This window comes from Aquarana catesbeiana, linkage group LG04, assembly GCF_042186555.1.
Source record: "Aquarana catesbeiana isolate 2022-GZ linkage group LG04, ASM4218655v1, whole genome shotgun sequence".
Taxonomy (NCBI): domain Eukaryota; kingdom Metazoa; phylum Chordata; class Amphibia; order Anura; family Ranidae; genus Aquarana; species Aquarana catesbeiana.
The window spans coordinates 308,353,072-308,380,892 of NC_133327.1; the positions used below are offsets into that span (position 1 = coordinate 308,353,072).

At 42.7% G+C, this 27,821-nt stretch overlaps 1 protein-coding gene across 27 annotated transcripts in view; it reads left to right on the plus strand.

Moving 5' to 3' along the window:
- Positions 1 to 27,821, plus strand: part of RIMS1 (regulating synaptic membrane exocytosis 1) — a 641,584-nt gene that overhangs the window by 471,509 nt on the left and 142,254 nt on the right. The window contains exon 1 of one of the 27 annotated variants that reach the window (XM_073626795.1): positions 12,760 to 12,912. The exons of the other annotated variants lie outside the window; for them this stretch is intronic. The gene's annotated coding sequence lies outside the window, so the exon portion shown is untranslated. Of the gene's footprint in view, positions 1 to 12,759; positions 12,913 to 27,821 lie in introns of those variants that run through there. 27 annotated transcript variants of the gene reach the window in all.

A 27,821-nucleotide genomic window follows, 5' to 3' on the forward strand; every position in this document is an offset into this window, starting at 1 on the left:
TATACAGTATATATTCACCGTGCATTTTATTAAATCTTTTTACCATTGTGTTAACGGAGGTTCATATATATATGCTTAAAGGATCAATAGATCCAAAATATACGGAACTGCAATGAATGCAACTTGTGCTTTAAAAGTCTGACATTTACTCTCTTTCTCCCCTATTCATTGGTTATAAAGAAAAATGACTGTGCTACTAGTGGAAATGATATATAAGCTACCAGCACCAACAATAAGACTAATTGTAAATGGAAATGTGATTAAAAAAATGCAGCGCTACTAATGCGTGTATACCCAAAGTATAAACGGAGTATTAAGTGAACGTGCACAACAGCAGTTATACTGTAATGTTTTTGGGGAAAAAAAGTGCACTCATCATTAAATTTAGTGCTATTAATGGTAACCCTAATCCAAATAACACCTAAGGGTCAAGTGACTCCATATAAATGAAAATGAAAAATGAAGTGAAGAAATATATATGAATAAACCATATACAAAAATGAAGTGTCAGTAGATAATTAAATCAACCGTAATACATATTAACACAATATAAAGTCCATAAATGATGAGTGTCATGATGTACTCCTGAGGAATGGCTCATGATGACATGAGAATCAAATGGATCTCAAAAACATAGATGGTAAAGATCCAATAAAACACCCAAGACTGTGCTTCCACCCCCCAAAAAAGGGGTAGGTACTCTTGCCATAAAACTTGGACACACACGCCAGCGGCGGTGGGTCAAACAGGCATGTATGGAAACCCAGGCCACTATCTCCAATAGTTGAAAAGGTACTCTCAGCAATGGAATAAACAGGTGAACCGGAAGCAGGAAAGCGACCACAGTCTCCTAATCTGTAGGATATCTTTAAGGATTTCCTCCATCAGTGGGAAAAAGGTGATCATAAAAGAAAAAAGGAAAGCTTCCACATGGCGTAGATCAAACAACGTGTGGCTTTAATGATGTATAAAAAGTACAGTCATCTTTCAAGATGTGTACATTTAAAATGTGATCACAAAAAATGTATAAAACAAGTGCAGTGTGTAGAGCTTAGCAGGCAATAACTGACGCGTTTCATCCTATGGGACTTCAACTGGGGTATGAGCTTGCTTGCCCACACTGCGCTTTATATAGTAAACTAATTATAAAACTAATTAGACAGCAATTACAGATTGAATAAGGGCCATTATGGTGGATGGCGTGCGTGTATCACCTCGCTTTGGCTCACCAATCACAGGAGCATAGCATCAGGATCACGTCATCACGATGCCCGACGTGTACCTCTCGCCTCGCCTCTGCTAACCAATTATGGAAGCAAAGCATGAGTGTGCCGCCGCTGCTGCTGTGAGATCACAAGGCACGCTTCGTAACCTCAGCGATGTTGTGATGGACGTCAAAGACTCGTGGCTGTGATCACATGCCCCCTGACACGTCATAGGACACGTAGTGAGGCAGCAGCATCGTAGCACACTACATCGGGGCCCCGCCCATGTAAGTTATAATGGCTCGGGAAGGCCGATCACACAGCCACAAATAATCAACACATACCACTGTGCTAAAAGCAAATGGTATGATAAACATCAGCAACCGTACAAATAATCATAAATCACAAGGGCAGATAAAAACAGACCATATACAGTATTCATCAAATCACAATAATGCAAGAACATGAATGAGGTTGGAAATAAAACATATATGTAAACATGAACAAACTGAAAAAAGAAACAATCAATAAACAATCAAGGACTTATCAACAACCATCTAGAGTATAAGCCTTATTAATAAAGGCATTTATGTCCCAACCAATTTTGTGACACGTATTATTGCAGCTTCTTGATGCACGTATTTTTTCTCCATCTTAAAAATAGAATGGATGTTTTTTAGTACATAACAACCCATTCCTTTAACACAGACGGTGTATTTGTTGCTCTAAATGTACACACAGAATTAGGTGGCCTTTTTATGAGACTAAAAAAATCTTATGGTAACCAAACTACATTTGGAATGGGACATAGCATTCCTTGAACACTATTCTAAGGAATGCATGGTCCCTAGAGGCCTACGGTGGGATATACATCCCCAACAAGGAGACTCTGAAACAGAAACTTGGTTTCTCTACTTCAACAAAGCGGGGATCAATTTTCTTAGTTTCCTAGAAATCGTTAGACTAACGATTATTGATAAAGAAATTAAAAATCTCAGAGAGGAGCTTCTCCCACATAAAACAACATCTGAATACATTTCCCTTTCAACCAATCTAAAAAATCATTTGGAGAAGGAAGAAAGGGAACAAAGAAACAGAAAAAATACACTAGAGATGTCAACGAATATAAATCTAACATGGTCTTTAGTTAGTAAAAGAGGGAAGATACACCTTCGAATGTCGGTGTAGAATCATCACAAATGGAGATTTCCATTCCCTCTACATCGACAAATTAATCTAGGCCAGTACCATATCCTACTCAGCCTTCCAAATTGGGAAGGATAGATCATCTAACCACCCTGGGTGGGCCTAGGAATAGGCATCCTAGTGTCCAGACTCCCAATCATTATTATAGAGGGACACAGTCCAACTATGGGAGGGAGAGAGGCAGTAGGAATGGGGGTAGAGGCCAACAGTGTGGTAAACAGGAAGGCTCACAACACTACGATCATCAGAGATGAACGATCACCACATGGTTGGTATAGTAACTGAGGAGACTACCATAGAGATCAATATCATACTCAGAGAACACCTATACGCACTTATGGTTTCTCACCCCTTAGAGACGACTATCCCCGAGAAACATACAATACCCATTACTCCTATATGGAAAGGGATCATGACCAATACAACAAGTCACCATACAGTTACAATCAAACCTACCCTGGACCCTCCCACGCTTGGGGGTTTTCCCTGGGAAATACCAGGTCACAAACAAGGACAAGAACAAAACGAGGCTTCAGAGGGTGGCGGTGTGCCAGGAAAAAAAACATAAATGATAAGGGCATGTTTAACCTTAGTCATGCTATATTTTCCGATGCTGAAAAACTCATTTTAGATAAGGGGCTTGAATATGTCCCACCCAAAAAACTTAATGTATTTTCTACGTTTGTAGATGTACAGAAATTACAGTACAGAAACCCTTCAAGACCAGCAATTCAGGAGAGCGTGGGACGCACTGTTCATTCTGGTCTTTCTAACCCCTCCCTCTTTAACCCTCCAGGTCCTATTGCTTCTTCAATTAATGTCTTTCAAGACTTGGTATTGAATAATTTAGACATATTGCCCAAAAAAAGAATATGTGATAATCCTAATACCAGAGCCGGGCTTAATCAATTATGTGAACATAAAGACCTGACTAAACGCACGGCTGATAAAGGAGGGGGTATACTCATTTTAGATAAAAGTGACCACTATATAGAAATGTCTAGAATCCTCAATGATTTAGACACCTATAGACCATTGCTAAATGATCCCACCTCAGACTTCAAAAAGATTTTGGTTGCTCTGGTTTAGGGATGAGCCGAACACCCCCCTGTTCAGTTCGCACCAGAACATGCGAACAGGAAAAAAGTTTGTTCGAACACATGAACACCGTTAAAGTCTATGGGACACGAACATGAATAATCAAAAGTGCTAATTTTAAAGGCTTATATGCAAGTTATTGTCATAAAAAGTGTTTGGGGACCTGGGTCCTGCCCCAGGGGACATGGATCAATGCAAAAAAAAGTTTTAAAAACGGCCGTTTTCAGGAGCAGTGATTTTAATCATGCTTAAAGTCAAACAATAAAAGTGTAATATTCCTTTAAATGTCGTAGCTGGGGGGTGTCTATAGTATGCCTGTAAAGGGGGGCATGTTTCCCGTGTTTAGAACAGTCTGACAGCAAAATTACATTTCAAAGAAAAAAAGTCATTTAAAACTACTCCCGTCTATTGCATTGCCGGTCCGACAATACACATAAAAGTTCATTGATAAAAACGGCATGGGAATTCCCCACAGGGGAACCCCGCGCCAAAATTAAAAAAAAATAGCCTGGGGTCCCCCCAAAAATCCATACCAGACCCTTATCTGAGCACGCAACCTGGCAGGCCGCAGGAAAAGAGGGGGACGAGAGAGCGCCCCCCCTCCTGAACCGTACCAGGCCACATGCCCTCAACATTGGGAGGGTGCTTTGGGGTAGCCCCCCAAAACACCTTGTCCCCATGTTGATGAGGACAAGGGCCTCATCCCCACAACCCTGGCCGGTGGTTGTGGGGGTCTGCGGGCGGGGGGCTTATCGGAATCTGGAAGCCCCCTTTAATAAGGGGACCCCCAGATCCCGCCCCCCCTGTGTGAAATGGTAAGGGGGTACAAAAGTACCCCTACCATTTCACTAAAAAACTGTCAAAAATGTTAAAAATGACAAGAGACAGTTTTTGACAATTGCTTTATTTAAATGCTTCTTCTTTCTTCTATCTTCCTTCATCTTCTTCTTCTGGTTCTTCTGGCTCTTTTGGTTCTTCCTCCGGTGTTCTCGTCCAGCATCTCCTCCGTGGCGTCTTCTATCTTCTTCTCCTCGTGCCGCTCCGCACCCATGGCATGGGGGGAGGCTCCCGCTCTTCTCTTCATCTTCTTCTCTTCTTCATCTTCTTCTCTTCTTCATCTTCTTCTCCGGGCCGCTCCGCACCTATGCTGGCATGGAGGGAGGCTCCCGCTGTGTGATGCGTCTCCTCTTCTGACGGTTCTTAAATAAGTGGGGGCGGGGCCACCCGGTGACCCCGCCCCCTCTGACGCACGGTGACTTGACGGTCACGGGGAATGCCACAGGGAAGTCCCGTCATGTCCCGTGCGTCAGAGGTGGGCGGGGTCACCGGGTGGCCCCGCCCCCCGTTATTTAAAAACCGTCAGAAGAGGAGACGCGTCACACAGTGGGAGCCTCCCTCCATGCCACCATGGATGCGGAGAGGCCCAGAGAAGAAGATGAAGAAGAGAAGAAGATGAAGAAGAGAAGAAGATGAAGAGCGGGAGCCTCCCCCCATGCCATGGGTACGGAGCGGCCTGAGGAGAAGAAGATAGAAGACGCCGCGGAGGAGATGCTGGACGAGAACACCGGAGGAAGAACCAGAAGAAGAAGAAGAAGATGAAGGAAGATAGAAGAAAGAAGAAGCATTTAAATAAAGGAATTGTCAAAAACTGTCTCTTGTCATTTTTAACATTTTTGACACTTTTTAGTGAAATGGTAGGGGTACTTTTGTACCCCCTTACCATTTCACACAGGGGGGGCCGGGATCTGGGGGTCCCCTTGTTAAAGGGGGCTTCCAGATTCCGATAAGCCCCCCCCGCAGACCCCCACAACTACCGGCCAGGGTTGTGGGGATGAGGCCCTTGTCCTCATCAACATGGGGACAAGGTGTTTTGGGGGGCTACCCCAAAGCACCCTCCCAATGTTGAGGGCATGTGGCCTCGTACGGTTTAGGAGGGGGGGCGCTCTCTCATCCCCCTTCTTTTCCTGCGGCCTGCCAGGTAGCGTGCTCGGATAAGGGTCTGGTATGGATTTTTGGGGGGACCCCACGCTGTTTTTTTTTTTTTTAATTTTGCCACGGGGTTCCCCTTAATATCCATACCAGACCTGAAGGGCCTGGTATGGAATTTAGGGGGACCCCACGTCATATTTTTTTTTTAACTTTGGTTCGGGGTTCCCCTGTGGGGAATTCCCATGCCGTTTTTATCAATGAACTTTTATGTGTATTGTCGGACCGGCAATGCAATAGTAGTTTTAAATGACTTTTTTCCTTTGAAATGTCATTTTGCTGTTAGACTGTTCTAAACATGGGAAACATGCGCCCCTTTTACAGGCATACTATAGACACCCCCCAGCTATTAAATTTAAAGGGATATTACACTTTTATTGTTTGACTTTAAGCATTATTAAAATCACTGCTCCTGAAAAAACTGACGTTTTTAAAACTTTTTTTTGCATTGATCCATGTCCCCTGGGGCAGGACCCAGGTCCCTAAACACTTTTTATGACAATAACTTGCATATAAGCCTTTAAAATTAGCACTTTTGATTTCTCCCATAGACTTTTAAAGGGTGTTCCGCGGCATTCGAATTTGCCGCAAACACCCCAAATTGTTCGCTGTTTGGCGAACTTGCGAACAGCCGATGTTCGAGTCGAACATGAGTTCGACTCAAACTCGAAGCTCATCCCTACTCTGGTTGATAAAGGTATACAATTGGGAATTCTAGATAAAGAGGAAAAGGAGTATCTTGTACCCCTGGTTCCTCGTATACCTGTATTATACTATCTCCCAAAAGTCCACAAGGATGCCATTCCCTCTTATCTAAAGGACACCAGATATACCATCAACCTTTTGGAACAAGTCGATTACTGTGACGACTACTTGCTGGTCACAGCAGATGTTGCAGCCCTGTACACTTGCATACAACATGAGCTTGGGCTCTCTGCCGTAGACCATTATCTAGCCAAAAGTGATAAAATCCCTATAGTCCAACGGGTGTATATTATGGAACTTATAAAAATACGCAACAAAACACAATTATCTCTGGTTTAACAACCAGTTTTACTTGCAACAAAAAGGAGTGGCCATGGGGGCTAAATTTTCCCTAAGTTTGGCCAATCTCTTTATGGTTCAATGGGAGGAGTATGTTGTCTCTGCCCTTAATAGACCTGAATTGGTACTTTGGGCTAGATATATAGACAACATCCTCCTGTGGAAGGGTGATGAAGATTCCCTGCGGGACTTCATGACTACGCTGAATTATAATGAGAGAGGCATTGTATTGAGTTATGAGGCTAGTTTTACTACAATACACTTTTGTAGTTCTAGAAATATCGATTAGAGATCATCAATTAGTCAATAGGACTTTTTTCAAACCTACCAACCAGAATGGATACATTCCGGTCGATAGTTGCCACCATGATTCATGGTTGAAGTCAATTCCACGTAGCCAACTACTGAGCATTAGGCGCAACTGTACAAATATATCTGATTTTCACCATCCGGCCATGACCCTCAAGTCTAGGTTTGTAGAGAATGGCTACCATCCTTCAATCATAGATGAGGAAATTAGCAAAGTGTCTTCCAAAACACCTACAGGGCACAAAGTTTAGGTGGTCCTTCGTGACTGAGTTTTCTGTACAACACAAACAAATAAAATATATTTTTAACCATCATTGGAAGGTGTTAAAAGACGATCGAGTGTTGGGTCCCACACTTACAGATCGTACCGAAGCCATTTATAGGGGAGCGCAGCCCTTGAGTTGAAAGATTGCCCCGAATGTTATTGATCCCTGATAAGAGCTTTGTTATTTCACAATCTTAAAGGGTATTATCCCTGTCGTAAATGTAATGTATGTATGCATAATACATGCAGCAGGAAGAAATCTGAGTCCTTCGTGTCTACTGCCACTTCTATAACATACGAGATGAAACACTTTACCACCTGTGCTACCCGATACATTGTTTATCTAATTACTTGCCCTTGCAAGAAGCAGTACGTTGGACGAACTATCAGAACTTTCTCTGTGAGGGTGAATGAACACATTGCCAGCATCAAAAAGGCTGCATTAATCACAGTGTACCTTGACATTACCTTCGCCATCTTAACAAGAATCCACTAGGTACCACATTTCAAAATATAGACAAATTTGTCTCTCATTGGAGAGGAGAGTGCTTCTTATGGGGGGTATCACATCTGGAAACATTCTGGATTTACCAGCTCAAATCATATTCGCCTTATGGGATGAATATTGATTGGGACATAAATGCCTTTATCAATAAGGCTTAGACTCTAGATGGTTGTTGATAAGTCCTTGATGGTTTATTTTTTCAGTTTGTTCATGTTTACATGTATGTTTTATTTCCAACCACATTCATGTTCTTGCATTATTGTGATTTGATGAATACTGTATCTGGTCTTTTTTTGTCTGACCTTGTGATGTATGATTATTTGTACCGTTGCTGATGTTTATTATACCCACATTTCTTTTTAGCACAGTGGTATGTGTTGATTATTTGTGGCTGTGTGATCGGCCTTCCCGAGCCGTCATTGTGTTATAACTTACATGGGCGGGTCCCTGATGTAGTGTGTTACTATGCTGCTGGCATTGTTGTGCTGTGCCTCACTACGTGCTCTATGACGTGTCGGGGTCCTGATCGGAGCCACAACGAGTCTTTGACATCCGTCACAACATCGCTGAGGTTATGAAGCGCGCCTTGTGATCCCATGGTGGCGGCGGTGCCACTCTTATGCTTCGCTTCTGAGATTGGTTAGCGGAGGTGAGGCGAGTGGCGCACGCTGGACATCTTGACGTTGTGACGTTCATCACATCACCGAGGTAACGTAGCGTGCCTTGTGACCTCACGACAGCGACAACGTGACTCTCACGCTGTGCTTCTGCAACTGGTTAGTGGAGGCGAGACGAGAGGCGCACGTTGGGCGCCACAATGATGTAATCCTGACACTACGCTCCTGTGATTGGTGAGCCAAAGCGAGGGGATACACGCACGCCATCCACCAAAATGGTCCCTTACTCAATCTATATTTGCTGTCTAATTCGTTTTTTATTTAGTTTTCTATATAAAGCGCAGTGTGGGCAAGCAAGCTCGTAAACCAGTTAAAGTGCCATAGGACAAAATGTGTCAGTTTCTTGCCTGCTAAGCTCTGCACACTGCACCTGTTTTATGAATTTTTGTGATCACATTTTAAATGCACACATCTTGAAGGATGTTTGTACTTTTTATACATCATTAAATCCATACGTTGTTTGATCTATGCCATGTGGAAGCCTTCCTTTTTTCTTTTATGATCACTTTTTAACCACTGCTGGAGGAAATCCTTAAAGATATCATACAGATCAGGAGATTGTGATCACTTTCTTGCTTCCGGTTCGCCTGTTTATTCCATTGATGAGAGTACCTTTTCAACTATTGTAGATCGTGGCCTGAGATCCAGATTTCCATACATGCATGTTTGACCCACCGCCATTGGCGTGTGTGTCCACATTTTATGGTATTAGTACCTACCCCTCCTTTGGGTGGTGGAAGCACGGTCCTGGGTGTTTTCGGAATATTGGAACTTTACCATCTATGTTTTTGAGATCCATTTGATTCTCATGTCATCATAGGCCATTCCTGAGGAGTACATCATGACACTCATCATTGATTGACTTTTTACTGTGTTAATATGTATTAAGGTTGATTTAATTATCTACTGACACTTCATTTTTATATATGGTTTATTCATATATATTTCTTCACTTTATTTTTCATTTTCGTTTATATGGAGTCACTTGACCCTTAGGTGTTATTTGGAATAAGGTTACCATTATTAGCACTGATTTTAACGATCAATGCACGTTGTAGTGCTGCACTTTTTTATCACATCCCTATTGATTAACATTTGCCCAACACATAAAGTAACCAATAAGGACGCATTAGAGTTGGGCTGAAGCTTGATTTTTACAGAAATTTCAAGATATGCATATAGCTTCAGATGCTTATACAGTATATCTCTGGATCTACATAGTTGATATAAAATGTCAAAAAACTGTTTTGAAATAAATATAACCTCTGTCTATTCATTTAATTTGTCAAGTTAAAAAAAAAAAATCCTAGGTAGTTTTTTTTGTGATTCGGTATACGCTCCTTTCCATACTTCTTCCTGACTCCTAACAGATTAAAAAATGTGAAAAAAGGGATCAACTGGCCATGGCTATATCACTTGTTTTGTCAAACACAGACGGTATACAGTATTACTACACCATGCAATATTGAGACCTCTGTAATGGTGGGTCTTAAAGCTGCAAGATACAATAGATGGTGTCGTATTGTAAAATGCAGAAACATAAGTCACACACTGTCATATTTGTCTTGGGAGGGTTTATTGAAACACAAAACTCACCATGCAAACAGATCCAATATTTTGGGACCTGTGCATGCTTCTTTTATTGTATTTTTATATTTACTGTACGCATATACAGTTCTTTTAATGTGCCCTTTATATGCTGTGTGACAATACTTTGCAATATAATGATAGGTACACATCCTTGATGTAAGCCTTTTTCATGTATGTGTGTTTCTGTATGTCTTTTTTTTCCACTTGTTTCTTAGGGGTTACCCAACCAGGCTTGTACTAATCAAAAGATGTTATTCCCTATCGCAGATCTCTTTGGTGTATGATCCATCTAATTTTCACAGCAAGCCAGTCTCTTTGTAAAAACCAAGGAAAGTTGAAGTACCATATTTTTTTAACGTACTTCATAAGTAATCATATGGAACAAAGTCTATAATAAAGTAGATACTGATGCTTTCTTTAAAGAGTCAATATAGCTATAAGAAGAAATCTGCTGCAGATGGAGAATACCTTTTATGGCTGAATTCACACTTTGCATTGTGAAAATGCATGCATTTTCTTGCATCTTTTAATCTGCTGTATGACATGCTTTTGAGTGTTGACGCACATCATTTGTGTTTTCCTGCATTTCTTTGCATGTGTTTTGCATGGTCCTGCCTAAAGAACGCAAATAAAAATATATAATAGATTATATGGATTGCTGTAAAACAAACTATATTGTAGTTTCCTGCAGTAACTGATTGCATCATACTGCTGGAAAACATTGAGAATCATCTGAGATGTGCTAGCAGGGTGATTTTGTAGCAGCGATTCCCCATCACTACAGATTGCTAATGCCATAGATTAACAGTCATTTGTAGCTAGGGACGTTATCACTATAGTTGCTGGTAATTTGTCTCTAAAGCTGGCCATAAATGGTTCTTTATTTTCCCCCTTTAGCCAATATGTAGGGCATTGTTTTTTTGACTGTGGGACCCTCATTTTTTTACACAAAACTTTTCCAGCTCATCCGTTCAACAGCAGTCAATTTAATAATCTACTTTTGTCAAATGGGGATGGCCACACATGGATCGAAATTAATCTATGGTTAGCTTTAGAAGCAGGTCAAACTCATGCTACATCATTATGTTAGTGTTCACTGCTATGAAACATGTTCCTTTAATAAATGACTGTTCTTATCTCTTTTCATAAGAGACTGTGAACATCTGCAAACATGAAAAGGAGCCAAGAGTTCCACTGAAAAAAAAAAAAAAAAGCTAAATATTAGTATGCAATATTTCATATTGCATGAAATATAGTTAAAAAAAGAAAAGAAAATATGTTAAAAATATTTTAATAGGAGCTGTGAGATTTTGCAATAAAGCCTGCTCAGAAATATAATATTCCTATATTCATATTATTAAGTAAGCACTTGCTGTTGACTTAAAATTTAGCCAAGGCATTACCCTTTTGCTGTCTGTGTCCTGTTGGGGAGATTTCCATAAACTTCTAAATCTTAGGCAGTTGTTACTAAAACATCTGACCCTTTTGGAAGATTTTCCCTCACCTTTTGCTCTCATACCAACTATAAAATTTCAAATCACTTTTTGTTTCAGTGACAATGGTCATCAGGATAAGTAGAGGATGAATCTCTGCAGTTTGTACAGAGGCTGCAAAAAACATTTGCAGAGGGTTTGCCTCTTCTTCACTATATAAAAAATTTGCTGAGACATTTAAACTAGTTACAAAAAGGGTGAACATAATTAGAAATCCTTTGGTAAAACGTTTTTCATATGTGCGTTTAAAGGTTGTGTTAGGCTGCTTACCCAGTGTTCAGGTTTATAAAATAAAGCCTTAGTAATTTTAAGAAAAATATAGTATATTAAAGTATATTTAAAACATTTTGTTTTGTTTTGGACAGTGTAGAGAGGGATTAGAACACCTGTCAGGTTTTTTATTTTTATTGCTCCCTTTTAACTACGTTAGGAAGATTCACCTTGTCTATTTGTCATGTTTGTCATTAAAGGTGAAACTAAAGGAAAATCCACATTTTTGGGTTATCACTAGAACAGGAGGGAAAACCTTGGGGCATCAGTTCTGGTGACCTTGGTGAAAACGCATTCCGTCAGTTTGGAGGGATTTCCCCTCACTTTGTTTTTGCTATAGGAAGTCTCTCTAATGGGACACAAAGGGCAAACAAAAATCAGACAGGGGTTATACCCCCTCCCTTAATCTATTCAACAGGGAAAAAAAAGGGTTTGCCCTAGGAGTTCTACTTTAAGAAAACATTGTGAATTGAGGCAGTCCCCTTCAGACATGTGTGGTCTCTTGTGGTGCATTGCCACAAAGCATTTTGCACATTAACATGCGTTGCATTAGGACAGGTCATTCAGAACATGGCACCAAACCAAAAATGAGACCTGCAGTATTGTTTTAAACAGGTTAGCACAATGCATCCCATATGCATTGTGGTGTGCTGCAGCTTGAGGCTGTTTCCACCTACTGCATTGATATGCACCACCCAAAGTGGCGAGGATTACCATGCATTATGGTCCCAATACAAGAGTCCCACTAGGCCTAAATTATTAAAGGCACCAAAAAAAAAATTATTACATTGAATATATTTGTTTTATTTTAAGTACACAGACTATTAGCACCTTATAATTGCATTGTATCCTGTAAGCACTCACATGTAAGCTAAGCTCCCTTATTCCAGAACAATGAGGATGTTATGTGTTGTATTTCTTATTTACAGCTGTTAATGTGTAGCATGCACCAGACTCTTAGTAGAAGAGTAATTGTAAGCAACTGTTTTTTCAAGTTACTATGCAGTTGAAGAATTCCCTGCCAATACTAGATTGCAGACACAGTGCAATTCTACTTACTCATCTTCAAAAAAGATTACCTAATAAGGACTTGCATTTTTAAACAAATCTTTCTGCACAGATGAACACATGGTGCATATTTGCCTTTTCTTCCATAAGAAAAGGAAGTGCACCAGAGACCACAGTGGATGTTTTGGATTTTAAATGTTTTCATGGTAGTATCTTCAGGGTTTACTTGTCGTTTTTTGGAACTCGGTTAGCAGAAGTGAGTACATTTTAATCAGGACTTGCATTTTGTGTATTTTCATTTCTTGCAAACCAGGAGCAAGTCTTAGTATAGATTGCTTTGTCTAATGTAAATGTAGTTTAGGTCTAAGGTGGGGAACCTGTAACTCTACTAAAAGTCTCAGCAAGCTTTGTTGCTGAAGGTTTACAATGCATAAACAGTATATACTGTATGGGCATGCATTCTACAAAAATAAGGTGCTATTTAATATATAATGTGACAGTTATAATCTATAATATAACACTGGAAATAGTAACCCATGCTGCATATTAGCAAGAAATACTCGAGAGTGCAATGTACACTTTTGTATATGTGTGCTGAGATTTTAAGAGAACAGAAGTCTGACTGATTATTATTATTATTACAGTTCTCATGAATGGCCTAAAATGAAATGGTTTGTTTTCAAAACATGGGATGTGTGTGAAACAGAAGTTCACAGAATTCTGTTGTCAGCTAAGTCTGAGCTTGGCTGCACAGCACACTTCGAGCGCCCTTTGTCTTTAGCACTGATTTACTGATTAAGCTAATTGTAAGTTTAGTAGGGTTTTTTTTTTTTTTTAATATATGACTTACAATTTGAATACATAACATTGCTATCTTTATATAAAAAAGATCACACCCTTCAATGCTGTGCTATTCTATTCCTTTCAGTTCTTGTCATAGGATTTGATGGTACCCTACTGGCACCTTGCATTTTCTTTTCTGTGTTTTTGATGCACATTTAGATGTGTTTTTCATGCTTTTTGACACATTCTGCAATTTTTGCTTTGGTCAATAAGATCCAATGTGTGCAATTGAAATGCTGAACATAAGCTCTAGGAGAGTTAACATTAGTGGACCCTAACAATTCTTAAATACAGAGTCTTGTTTTAAAAGCATACATTTTCAGGTATTATTACTATATCAGATGTCCTCCCAGGCCCTCTGGAACTTGCTCCATCTTGGTCAAAAGTCTGGATAAAGTAGAGGTTGCTAGGGGAGGAGGCTTGTTATGTGCAAAAACACACTAAAAACACGCTACAATGCACAATACATGTTTTACTTATGCTGCCATTAAAGTCTATAGGGCATAAAATGTACCAAAAGATGGTACTGGGCAAGGTCAGGGTCATAAAAGTACATCATAGTGTTTGTAGTTTATTTTTTTATTTCATTTGTTTGATTTGTTGTGCATATCTGGCATGTATTGTGCTCCATTAGTAAACAAATACTTTTTTATGCTAGACAAATTAGCAATCTGTGACCTGAGTATTCCTTATGTGAGCTCATAAAGAAGTATTGTTATTCAAAATGGGAAAAACAAAGTTATAGGATATACAAAATTGTTATAAAAGAACGTAATTTCACCAACTCTGGGGAATGTATGTTTATAGGAATTACTGGTGAGTAATATAAAAATCTCTTACACACACACACACACACACACTTTTGAACATATAGAAGTACATCAGACTCATTAACCCCTTAACGCCAGCTCCCCCCAGCCCTTTAAGAGGTTTCTGATGCCGGAAGGCAGGGTTTCTGATCATGTGACTGCCATCTCCCAGCTCCCGATCGCAACTAGAGATCGTGAACTTTCCGTTAGCTGCCGGAAACTGTACCAGGAGTGCACTCTCGGCACAGCTCTATTCTCATATGCAGCTGCTTGGCGTTACAGCCCACATGCCGAAAGGCCGCATATATGCGTTCGGCCAGCACGAAGAGGTAAAATTGGACCTAAACTTTAAAAGTGAAAATTTGCTCCTTTTTAGGGGATATCTAGAAATGTTAATTGTGTCTGTGAGAAAAATTTACCTTTTGTCTTGAGTTCCTCCTGAAAAATAGCAGTCCACTTTCTCATATGTGAGTGTGCCTAGGCACTCCTGTGCCTGCAGCCGTATAGTTGTACATCTGCACAGTGAGATCTAAGGCACTGCACTGCTACCTGTGACTGCTAGTCTCATGAGATTTGCAGTGAGAAATGGTAATACACTATACAGCAGGGGTCAGCAATCTTTTTCCACTTAAGGGCCAAATTCAATGTATGTGAATGTATGGAGGGCCACATTCACCTGCTAATAAATGAAGATAATATCCTAACATAGTAATAATAACAGTACAGGTTTACCTCACTTTAAGGTGCTTCACTAATACAAAGCCAGTTCACCCTGAAGGAGCGTGTGGCTGGGGATTCACATTTTACTACCCCCTCCCCCATCCTGGCACCCAAGGGTGGCTGTCGCCAGCCCTGCAAACCAGCAAGGTCTGGAGATGGGGTTCCCATCCCTTGGGGTGATGGGGCCCCTGTACCCAGAGGTGATGTGGTCCCTATCCCCAGGAGACAAGGTGTCCCTGTCCCCAGGTGAAAAGGGGTTCCTGTCCCCAGGGGTGATGGGGTCCCTGTCCGCCAGGGGTGATTACAGTCCCTGTCCCCAGAGGCAAAGGGGTCCCTGCCCCTAGGTGAGAAAGGGTCCCTGTGCCCAGGGGTGATGGGGTCCCTGTCCCCAGGTGAGAAGGGGTCCCTGTCACCAGGGGTGATGGGTCCCTCATAGGGTTCCCCCTATTACAGTGTCCTCTGCCCCCCTTCACATCACTCCCATAGTGTCCTCTGCCCCCCTCCCCCCATAGCAAATTTCATGTGCCCTCAAAGCAGTGTCTTCTGTCCCCTGTACCCCCCCCCCCAGTGTAGTGTCCTCTGTATCCCCATAGTGTCAGCTACCCTCATAGTGTCATCTGTCCCCTGCACCACCCCCCACTGAAGTGTCCTCTGTACCCCCATAGTGTCCTTTGATCCCTCCCTCCATAGCAAGTTTCATGTGCCCCCAAAGCAGTGTCTTCTGTCCCCTGTACCCCCCCGTGTAGTGTCCTCTGTATCCCTATAGTGTCCTCTGTCCCCTGCACCCCCCCATTGTAGTGTCCTCTGTACCCCCATAGTGTCCTCTGTCCCCTGCACCCCCCGCTATAGTGTCCTCTGTACCCTCATAGTGTCATCTGTCCCCTGCACCATCCCCCACTGAAGTGTCCTCTGTACCACCATAGTGCCCACTGTCCCCTGCACCACCCCCAATGTAGTGTCCTCTGTATCCCCATAGTGTCCTCTGTCCCCTGCACCCCCCACTGTAGTGTTCTCTGTACCCAAATAGAGTTCTCTGTCCCCTGCACCACCCCCCACTGAAGTATCCTCTGTACCCCCATAGTGTCCTTTGCTCCCTCCCTCCATAGCAAGTTTCATGTGCCCCCAAAGCAGTGTCTTCTGTCCCCTGTACCCCCCCGTGTAGTGTCCTCTGTATCCCTATAGTGTCCTCTGTCCCCTGCACCCCCCACTGTAGTGTCCTCTGTATCCCCATAGTGTCCTCTGTCCCCTGCAGCCCCCCCGCTATAGTGTCCTCTGTACCCTCATAGTGTCATCTGTCCCCTGCATCCCCCCCACTGAAGTGTCCTCTGTACCCCCATAGTGCCCACTGTCCTCTGCACCACCCCCACTGTAGTGTCCTCTGTATCCCCATAGTGTCCTCTGTCCCCTGCACCCCCCCCACTGTAGTGTATTCTGTACCCCCATATTGTCCTCTGTCCCCTGCACCCACCCCCCCCACTGTAGTGTTCTCTGTACCCTCATATTGTCCTCTGTCCCCTGCACCCACTCCCCACTGTAGTGTCCTCTGTACCCCCATAGTGTCTGTCCCCTGCACCCCCCCCCACTGTAGTGTCCTCTGTACCCTCATAGTGTCCTCTGTCCCCTGTACCCCCCACTGAAGTGTCCTCTGCCCCCCTCCACCCCACCCCACACACACACACACACTGTGTAGGTAGAAATATCCTAATTTGCACAGGTGTACAGCGAGCAGAGCAGAGATCAGTATCACAGAGCTGGATGGGGCGGGAACCGCTGGAGTTAACTTTTCACATTAACAGGCTGGTGATTGGTTGCTAGGATCACCCTGCAACCAGTCACCTGCTATGTAATGAAAAAAGTTAACTCCAGCGGTTACCGCCCCCATCCAGCTCTGTGATAATGGCCACTGGCCGCTCGCCGCTGTCCAATGAACATGTCCACAGTCACTGATGGGCTGGATATCTAGCGGTGGCAGGCCGCGGGTTGCTGACCCCTACTATACAGGAATGACAGAGTAGGAAAGAGGGGAGGTCGACCTGCCCTATATATCAAAAAAAGCTTAAAGGAGTTGTAAAGTCAGAAGGTTTTTTATTTTAATGCATTCTCTGCATTATGTCCAGGACACCCCGGCCTTCCAGGACTCTCCGTGCTGATTGGCTGAGACACAACAATGGCGCCATTGGCTCCCGCTGCTGTCAAAGTCAGTTAGCAAATCAGGAGAGAGAGGTGCGGGGCCAAGCGCAGCTCCGTGTCTGAATGAACACAGGGAGCTGCAGCTTGGCTTGGGTGCCCCCATAGCAAACTGCTTGCTGTGGGGGCACTTGACAGGAGGGAGAAACCAGGAGCAGCGAAGAGGGACCCGAGAAGTGGAGAATCTGGGCTGCTCTGTGCAAATCCACTGCAACAGAGCAGATAAGTATAACATGTTTCTTATTTTTTTTTTTAAAGCGAGACTTTACAATCACTTTAAGGCTAACATTAATAAAAAAAAACCAAATTAAATACTTGAAACCCTTTGGGCCTGTCTTCCAACCAGAGAGGAATCTCCTCTTAGTGTAATATACAGACCCCCAGAGCAGACTGAAATTTATGATAATCTGTTGATTGATGGGATTACTCAAATGGCAATGAAGGGAGAGGTTTCGATTGTGGGTGGCTTCAACATGCTTGACATTAAGTGGAATACTTAAACTGCTAATACAAGCAAGAGCAGGGATGTAATGAATGCATTGTTTCTCTGAAACAGTAAAAAGCCAGACACAAATAGATCATATTCTAGAACTAGTACTGACAAATGGAGATCGATTGATGCTAAGGTGAGAGAAATGTGGGTTCTAGAAATCACCAATGTCTTTGGATTGATAATACAACAAGAACTAAAAAATCATATACAAAAAACTGAAACTGAAATGGTGAATTTCTAAAAACATTATCAAAAGGTTTGAGTAAAATGACAGGAGTCAATGGGATTGGTAAAGTCTACCATCCTGGAGGCAACTAGATTATACAGTGGGGACAGAAAGTATTCAGACCCCCTTAAATTTTTCACTCTTTGTTATATTGCAGCCATTTGCTAAAATCATTTAAGTTATTTTTTTCCTCATTAATGTACACAGAGCACCCCATATTGACAGAAAAACACAGAATTGTTGACATTTTTGCAGATTTATTAAAAAAGAAAAACTGAAATATCACATGGTCCTAAGTATTCAGACCCTTTGCTCAGTATTTAGTAGAAGCACCCTTTTCATCTAATACAGCCATGAGTATTTTTGGGAAAGATGCAACAAGTTTTTCACACCTGGATTTGGGGATCCTCTGCCATTCCTCCTTGCAGATCCTTTCCAGTTCTGTCAGGTTGGTTGGTAAACGTTGGTGGACAGCCATTTTTAGGTCTCTCCAGAGATGCTGAATTGGGTTTAAGTCAGGGCTCTGGCTGGGCCATTCAAGAACAGTCACGGAGTTGTTGTGAAGCCACTCCTTTGTTATTTTAGCTGTGTACTTAGGGTCATTGTCTTGTTGGAAGGTAAACCTTCGGCCCAGTCTGAGGTCCTGAGCACTCTGGAGAAGGTTTTCATCCAGGATATCCCTGTACTTGGCTGCATTCATCTTTCCCTTGATTGCAACTAGTCGTCCTGTCCATGCAGCTGAAAAACACCCCCACAGCATGATGCTGCCACCACCATGCTTCACTGTTGGGACTGTATTGGACAGGTGATAGAGCAGTGCCTGTTTTTTTCCACACATACCGCTTAGAATTAAGGCCAAAAAGTTCTATCTTGGTCTTATCAGACCAGATAATCTTATTTCTCACCATCTTGGAGTCCTTTAGTAGTTTTTTAGCAAACTCCATGTGGGCTTTCATGTGTCTTGCACTGAGGAGAGGCTTCCGTCGGGCCACTCTGCCATAAAGCCCCAACTGGTGGAGGGCTGCAGTGATGGTTGACTTCCTACAACTTTCTTCCATCTCCCGACTGCATCTCTGGAGCTCAGCCACAGTGATCTTTGGATTCTTCTTTACCTCTCTCACCAAGGCTCTTCTCCCCCGATAGCTCAGTTTGGCTGGACGGACAGCTCTAGGAAGGGTTCTGGTTGTCCCAAACGTTTTCCATTTAATGATTCTCATTTGCTCTGACATGCACTGTGAGCTGTAAGGTCTTTTATAGTCAGGTGTGTGGCTTTCCTAATCAAGTCCAATCAGTATAATCAAACACAGCTGGACTCAAATGAAGGTGTAGAACCATCTCAAGGATGATCAGAAGAAATGGGAGCGTGTGGCTGGGGATTCACATTTTACTACCCCCTCCCCCATCCTGGCACCCAAGGGTGGCTGTCGCCAGCCCTGCAAACCAGCAAGGTCTGGAGATGGGGTTCCCATCCCTTGGGGTGATGGGGCCCCTGTACCCAGAGGTGATGTGGTCCCTATCCCCAGGAGACAAGGTGTCCCTGTCCCCAGGTGAAAAGGGGTTCCTGTCCCCAGGGGTGATGGGGTCCCTGTCCGCCAGGGGTGATTACAGTCCCTGTCCCCAGAGGCAAAGGGGTCCCTGCCCCTAGGTGAGAAAGGGTCCCTGTGCCCAGGGGTGATGGGGTCCCTGTCCCCAGGTGAGAAGGGGTCCCTGTCACCAGGGGTGATGGGTCCCTCATAGGGTTCCCCCTATTACAGTGTCCTCTGCCCCCCTTCACATCACTCCCATAGTGTCCTCTGCCCCCCTCCCCCCATAGCAAATTTCATGTGCCCTCAAAGCAGTGTCTTCTGTCCCCTGTACCCCCCCCCCCCAGTGTAGTGTCCTCTGTATCCCCATAGTGTCAGCTACCCTCATAGTGTCATCTGCTGGTGATTGGTTGCTAGGATCACCCTGCAACCAGTCACCTGCTATGTAATGAAAAAAGTTAACTCCAGCGGTTACCGCCCCCATCCAGCTCTGTGATAATGGCCACTGGCCGCTCGCCGCTGTCCAATGAACATGTCCACAGTCACTGATGGGCTGGATATCTAGCGGTGGCAGGCCGCGGGTTGCTGACCCCTACTATACAGGAATGACAGAGTAGGAAAGAGGGGAGGTCAACCTGCCCTATATATCAAAAAAAGCTTAAAGGAGTTGTAAAGTCAGAAGGTTTTTTATTTTAATGCATTCTCTGCATTATGTCCAGGACACCCCGGCCTTCCAGGACTCTCCGTGCTGATTGGCTGAGACACAACAATGGCGCCATTGGCTCCCGCTGCTGTCAAAGTCAGTTAGCAAATCAGGAGAGAGAGGTGCGGGGCCAAGCGCAGCTCCGTGTCTGAATGAACACAGGGAGCTGCAGCTTGGCTTGGGTGCCCCCATAGCAAACTGCTTGCTGTGGGGGCACTTGACAGGAGGGAGAAACCAGGAGCAGCGAAGAGGGACCCGAGAAGTGGAGAATCTGGGCTGCTCTGTGCAAATCCACTGCAACAGAGCAGATAAGTATAACATGTTTCTTATTTTTTTTTTTAAAGCGAGACTTTACAATCACTTTAAGGCTAACATTAATAAAAAAAAACCAAATTAAATACTTGAAACCCTTTGGGCCTGTCTTCCAACCAGAGAGGAATCTCCTCTTAGTGTAATATACAGACCCCCAGAGCAGACTGAAATTTATGATAATCTGTTGATTGATGGGATTACTCAAATGGCAATGAAGGGAGAGGTTTCGATTGTGGGTGGCTTCAACATGCTTGACATTAAGTGGAATACTTAAACTGCTAATACAAGCAAGAGCAGGGATGTAATGAATGCATTGTTTCTCTGAAACAGTAAAAAGCCAGACACAAATAGATCATATTCTAGAACTAGTACTGACAAATGGAGATCGATTGATGCTAAGGTGAGAGAAATGTGGGTTCTAGAAATCACCAATGTCTTTGGATTGATAATACAACAAGAACTAAAAAATCATATACAAAAAACTGAAACTGAAATGGTGAATTTCTAAAAACATTATCAAAAGGTTTGAGTAAAATGACAGGAGTCAATGGGATTGGTAAAGTCTACCATCCTGGAGGCAACTAGATTATACAGTGGGGACAGAAAGTATTCAGACCCCCTTAAATTTTTCACTCTTTGTTATATTGCAGCCATTTGCTAAAATCATTTAAGTTATTTTTTTCCTCATTAATGTACACAGAGCACCCCATATTGACAGAAAAACACAGAATTGTTGACATTTTTGCAGATTTATTAAAAAAGAAAAACTGAAATATCACATGGTCCTAAGTATTCAGACCCTTTGCTCAGTATTTAGTAGAAGCACCCTTTTCATCTAATACAGCCATGAGTATTTTTGGGAAAGATGCAACAAGTTTTTCACACCTGGATTTGGGGATCCTCTGCCATTCCTCCTTGCAGATCCTTTCCAGTTCTGTCAGGTTGGTTGGTAAACGTTGGTGGACAGCCATTTTTAGGTCTCTCCAGAGATGCTGAATTGGGTTTAAGTCAGGGCTCTGGCTGGGCCATTCAAGAACAGTCACGGAGTTGTTGTGAAGCCACTCCTTTGTTATTTTAGCTGTGTACTTAGGGTCATTGTCTTGTTGGAAGGTAAACCTTCGGCCCAGTCTGAGGTCCTGAGCACTCTGGAGAAGGTTTTCATCCAGGATATCCCTGTACTTGGCTGCATTCATCTTTCCCTTGATTGCAACTAGTCGTCCTGTCCATGCAGCTGAAAAACACCCCCACAGCATGATGCTGCCACCACCATGCTTCACTGTTGGGACTGTATTGGACAGGTGATAGAGCAGTGCCTGTTTTTTTCCACACATACCGCTTAGAATTAAGGCCAAAAAGTTCTATCTTGGTCTTATCAGACCAGATAATCTTATTTCTCACCATCTTGGAGTCCTTTAGTAGTTTTTTAGCAAACTCCATGTGGGCTTTCATGTGTCTTGCACTGAGGAGAGGCTTCCGTCGGGCCACTCTGCCATAAAGCCCCAACTGGTGGAGGGCTGCAGTGATGGTTGACTTCCTACAACTTTCTTCCATCTCCCGACTGCATCTCTGGAGCTCAGCCACAGTGATCTTTGGATTCTTCTTTACCTCTCTCACCAAGGCTCTTCTCCCCCGATAGCTCAGTTTGGCTGGACGGACAGCTCTAGGAAGGGTTCTGGTTGTCCCAAACGTTTTCCATTTAATGATTCTCATTTTCCATTTAATGATTCTCATTTGCTCTGACATGCACTGTGAGCTGTAAGGTCTTTTATAGTCAGGTGTGTGGCTTTCCTAATCAAGTCCAATCAGTATAATCAAACACAGCTGGACTCAAATGAAGGTGTAGAACCATCTCAAGGATGATCAGAAGAAATGGACAGCACCTGAGTTAAATATATGAGTGTCACAGCAAAGGGCCTGAATACTTAGGACCATGTGATATTTCAGTTTTTCTTTTTTAATAAATCTGCAAAAATGTCAACAATTCTGTGTTTTTCTGTCAATATGGGGTGCTGTGTGTACATTAATGAGGAAAAAAAATGAACTGCAATGATTTTAGCAAATGGCTGCAATATAACAAAGAGTGAAAAATTTAAGGGGGTCTGAATACTTTCCGTCCCCACTGTATGTCAGACAATCTAGTAAGTAAACGGAAGAAAAAAACAATATGGTTCACTAAAGAGGTAAGTAGGATAGTAAAGGAGAAAATCAGAATATAGGAGATTCAAGGAAACAGTTCAGCTGATAGAAAGGTGTATAAAAATACACAAAAGGAGGCCAAGCACATTATCCGTGCTGCCAAACCATTAATGCAAAAACTCTGTTCAGTCTTTTCAGAAATAAATGACACCAACAATGACAAGCTGGGGGATCATATGGTTCTAGAAATGATGGTTTGTTTATATATATATATATATATATATATATATATATATATATATATATATATATACAAACCTTATAAATATCTTGTTTTTTCTTTTTGTTTTTTTAAATATAATCACATAATCTTTGTTCTCAGCTGCATGCTGGGCTTGGGGAGTGAATAGCTGTGCAGGGGGGCATGTCAGTACAAGTTTGATAATTAGAGGACAGGCAGGCTGTACAGCCAGAAAACTGACTACCCTGTGAAGGGTATGCTGTCTTCACTAGCATGGTCAGTTTGAAATAGAATCGCAGGGGACTGGCAGGAGGAAGCAATGCAAAAAAAAACATGATACTTTAACACAAGTATATGGTACAATTGGCACATATCAGGAATATTAAATGTTGAAGTAACATTCTTTAAGAAAGCAGTGGGTCCTGATGGCATTTATCCCAACGTTCTAAGAGAACTTTGAGGTATAATTGTTGGACCATTAACTGATCTTTTAAATCAATCACTTCTAACAGGAGAAGTTCTCCATAACTGGTGGACAGCTAATATTGTACCTATTCACAAGAAGGGTAGCAAAGTAGAAGCTGGCAATTACAGGCCAGTGAGCTTAAAGCGGGATTCCCATTAAAAAAGAAAAAATTAAAAGTCAGCAGCTACAAATACTGCAGCTGCTGACTTCTAATCAGACACTTACCTGTCCCAGGGTCTAGCGATGCGGGAGATTGAAGCCCCGCTCATCCCCCTCTCCGCTCGGCAGCGCCGGCACTTTAACTGTGGGCGCCTGGCTGTGGCTTCACATCTGGGCACCCACTGCGCATGCGCGAGCCACGCCGCGCGCTGTCACTGGCCCCGTAATCATCTGGGACCGGTCACGTGTCCCAGATGATTGACAAGAGGAAGGGTGGAGAGGCAATCTCCCTTCCTGCGCCGAGGGAAGTGATGTCAGGAGCCCAGGCACCGAAGGAGGCAGACTACGAGGGACCCCCTAGCAACAGACATTTAGAGATGAGTAAAAAAAAACATTTTCTCCAAATTTTTTTTTCATTGTTTTTAAGCACTTTACTAATTTTTTTTTTTTTTGGAGTGGAATTCCACTTTCAGCTGTTGTAGTTGTTAATATAAAGTTAATGTAGAAGTTAATATAAACACTACTAAAAAAGGATAATTGATCACTTAAAAACATGAAATTTGATCGACCCAAAGCAGAATGGCTTTACTGAAGGAAGATCAGTAAGACCAAGGTGAATGGTCTTCCAGGATTCCGGATGTGGACATCCTAGCCTCTAGATTCAATAACAATCTATCTCTGTTTGTTGCCAGAATCAGCTATCCTCTTACTCTAGCCCCAGATGCCCTAATTATCCCCTGGTCTCAGTTCAGCTGATTGTTTACCTTCCCTCCACTCCAAATTCTGCCTGGCCTGCTCCATAAAATAGAGCAAAAAAGAAAAATTGGTGATTCTAATTGTACGAAACTGGCCCAGAAGAACCTGTTACAGTCATTACTCAGACTTCTAGAAGACAACTCCTGGCCTCTTTTCCAATAAATGAGATCTGTTGTCTCAAGACCCAATATTCCATCCTGCTTCACAGTCTCTGGCTTTAACAGAGTGGCAGTTGAAACCTAGGATTGAAAGGATGGGGGGTTTTCTAAGTCTGTGATTCCAACCTTGCTAAAAGGAAGAAAAGCCACTTTCAGGAAGATCTATTGTCGCACCTAGAAATCTTGTTTGGCCTAGTGTGAAAAAGGTCCCATGAATTACTTTGTGCCTCGCATTCTGGTCTTCCCGTAAACAGACCTTGACTAGAACTTTGCTCTAAGCATCCTTAAAGGCCACATATTGGCCTTATTCATCCTTTTTAAAAGGTTAAAAGGCTTTGCATTCCTTTGTAAAAAAAAAAAATTTTTAAGTTGTTTCCTGTATCAGTCTCCCCATGCGGGAACCTTGTACTTCTGTAGGACCTTTATTTGTTTCTATCTGCCTTGCAGAAAGCACCCTTTGAACCCATAAGGGATATTGGAGTCTTGCCAGCAAAGTAGTCTTTTTGGTTGCTATCACATCTGTCAGACATCCTCTAAATAACCTTTCCTCGTAATTCACAATGACAATGTCATGACTCTGCAGTAATACTTTCATGCCCTGTCTGTCTCTTACCTGGTCTGTGTATCAACCTTAGGTACTCTCACACCTGCATGGTTAAGTAATCTTCCCTCAGTGTGGCTCCACCCTACCTTCAACAGGAACCACTATTTAACACCGTGTTCTCCAAGCCTGCCTTGCCAAGCAATATTGTGTGTTTGGTTTCCTGTTTCCTGCTTGCCGTGTGCTCTACGTCTGTCTCTGTTACCAATCTTGGCTTGTTCTTGACTATCCCTGCCTGCTTGTGGCCCTGACCTTTTGGCATGTTCTCTGTCTATCTTTGTCTGCTAGTCGCCCCAACCTTTGGCTTATCTCCTTACTATCCCTTGTTGTCCTGGGCTGCTGCTTCATCTCCTTCCTTCTGTAGCCAATCGTGAGCTTGAGCTGGGAGACCCTGGGGGGCACAACCCGGAGTCAGTTGCAGCGCAGTCCATCCATGTTGGTGCTCCAGTTGACCTGCCTTCCTGAACCACCCAGAGTTCCATCTGCAACAGTCAGCCGTCGGGTCCACTACCTTAGCGGTGCACTCCTGACTCGAACGGTGTGCATCTGTCACCTGGTGACCTGACAGACAAACTTGTCCTAGGACATTGTTCTGCCATCTTTGTGACAGGCTCCAAAGCATCCAGGATTTTCCTGGGCTTTTTGGCACCGAGCCTCTGTGACCCAACTGTTCATTTCAAAATTTTACCAGTCGGAAGCCCAATCTTCTGTGGCTGCAGCTTTTGGCCATTTCTCAGTGGTAACCATTGTTTTTGACAACAGGATGGTATTTTCAAATAGGAAGCATAGTAACAATGGGAATAATCCTTTTGTACTTTAACTCTGTTAGAAAAAAGAGCAAAGATTGCAGTCTTAAACCTGTAAAAGGCTACAAGCCAGTGTTTTATGACACACAGAGAGATGCTCTCTTCTCTTGCTTAAGAGCTGCCAAGAAATAAAACAGATCAAGTAAGTAAAAATAGATCACATTTAAAATGTATGAGTGTAAGTGTGTTATACAAGATGTAGCAGGACCTGTATTCTACTGTTCAGTAACACAAGATAGTTTTAACAGCAGAGAGGCATTTATCTCCTGCAGTTAAACATTTACGTGGATGTTGATTATAAGAAGACATTTTAGTCTAAATATAGGCAGAAATATTAGTAGCAGCTGCTTTCTTATACTGTGCAGTCTTTCCAACAAGCTCCCTAGCTTTGTTCTTATACATGCAGTACCTAGAAAGACATTTTCCCTCTGTGGAATGGTAAATAATCCTTATCTTCTACACTTCTGTTTCATTGTACTATGCATTGTCCTATCAAATACAAGCAGTCATGTTCTTATTTACTTTCTCTAGTGGGTGGTCTTTAGTTATGTATGTAGTTTAGGATTATGCTGATGCATTATACATCACCGTGCAGTGACTAACTACTAAAGTGTAACCATACTTTTTTTTCCATTTTGAATAGAGTAAGAGAGGGTTATAACCCCCTTTTTTTTTTGCTGTGTCCCATTGCTGAGATTTCCCTTCACTTTTTGTCCCATAGCCAAATTAGGAAGTGAGAGAAAAACTCTTCAAAGTGATGGAATCCAGGTGTGTCACCAGGGTCACCAGAACTAGTGTCCCCATTGGAAGATTTTCCTTCTATTACTGTTCTAGTGTTATCCCATAATTTGGGATGCAAGAAAAAAAAAATTCTCCTGCAAGGTAATATTATAATGTGCTAGTTTTGAAGGACTTTATGAAAGACTTACCTGGAAACAAAGCCCTCCAGCGGTGCGCTGTCACCACTTATGGGGCTTCTATTTTCACCCCGTCTTCCTTCGGGGTTCACAGGCTCTGTCCACTTTGGTTGGTTGAGCTGTGGCACAGAGCTCTGAAGGAACGGCCAAACGAGTGAATATCTCTTATACAGTGCATGTTTTGGAGATATTCATTTTACCTACAGATAAACTTTATTATAAGCATACCTGTCGGTAAAAATCACAAAGCGGAGTTTACTACCATTTTAACTTTCAGTATCAATGATAACGGTAAACAGGAAAAATAGAGAGGGTGAATCTCCCTAACGGGAGCACAGATAGCGATAAAAACGGACAGGTGTTCTAATCCCTCTACACGCTATCAAAAAAAAAAGTTTTGCCTTTAGTTACACTTTATTAATTGATATCAAATAGTTGAATATGACTGACAAACATATCTACACCCAAAAAACAAAAATGTTATATATTGCAGCTTAAGGCTGGGTTTATACTTATGCAAATTGGATGCAGGTTTCAGTGGCATAGCTAGCACATCTGGCACCCGGGGCTGGACATTTTTTTGCAACCCACCACCCCCACAAGAAAAATGGTATGTGGCAATATAGCGGCGCCAAAACTGTGGGTGTGGTCTGATAGCATCAACAGTGGGAGGGGCTTAAAGGGCTTAAAGTGCGACAAGTGAGTATGTAACAGACAGTACACACCTCAGTACACTCATTTTAATGAAATAAAACTGTTCTATTGCATATTTTTTACTACACACAGCTAACCTTAAAGTGATATTAAAGACTTTTTTTTTCTAAATAATAAACATGTTATACTTAACTGCTCTGTGTAATGGTTTTGCACAGAGCACCCTGGATCCTCCCCTTCTTGGGTCCCTCGACGGGAACCCCTGGCCCCTCCCTGTTTTGGGTGCCCCCACAGCAAGCAGCTTGCTATGGGAGCACCCAAGCAGGCACACTCCTGAGCTGCGGCTCTGTGTGTCCATTCACACATGGAGCCATGGCGCGACTCTGCTTCCTCCATCTTCTGATTGGCTCACTGGCTGTGATTGACAGCAGTGTGAGCCAATGGCTCCCGCTGCT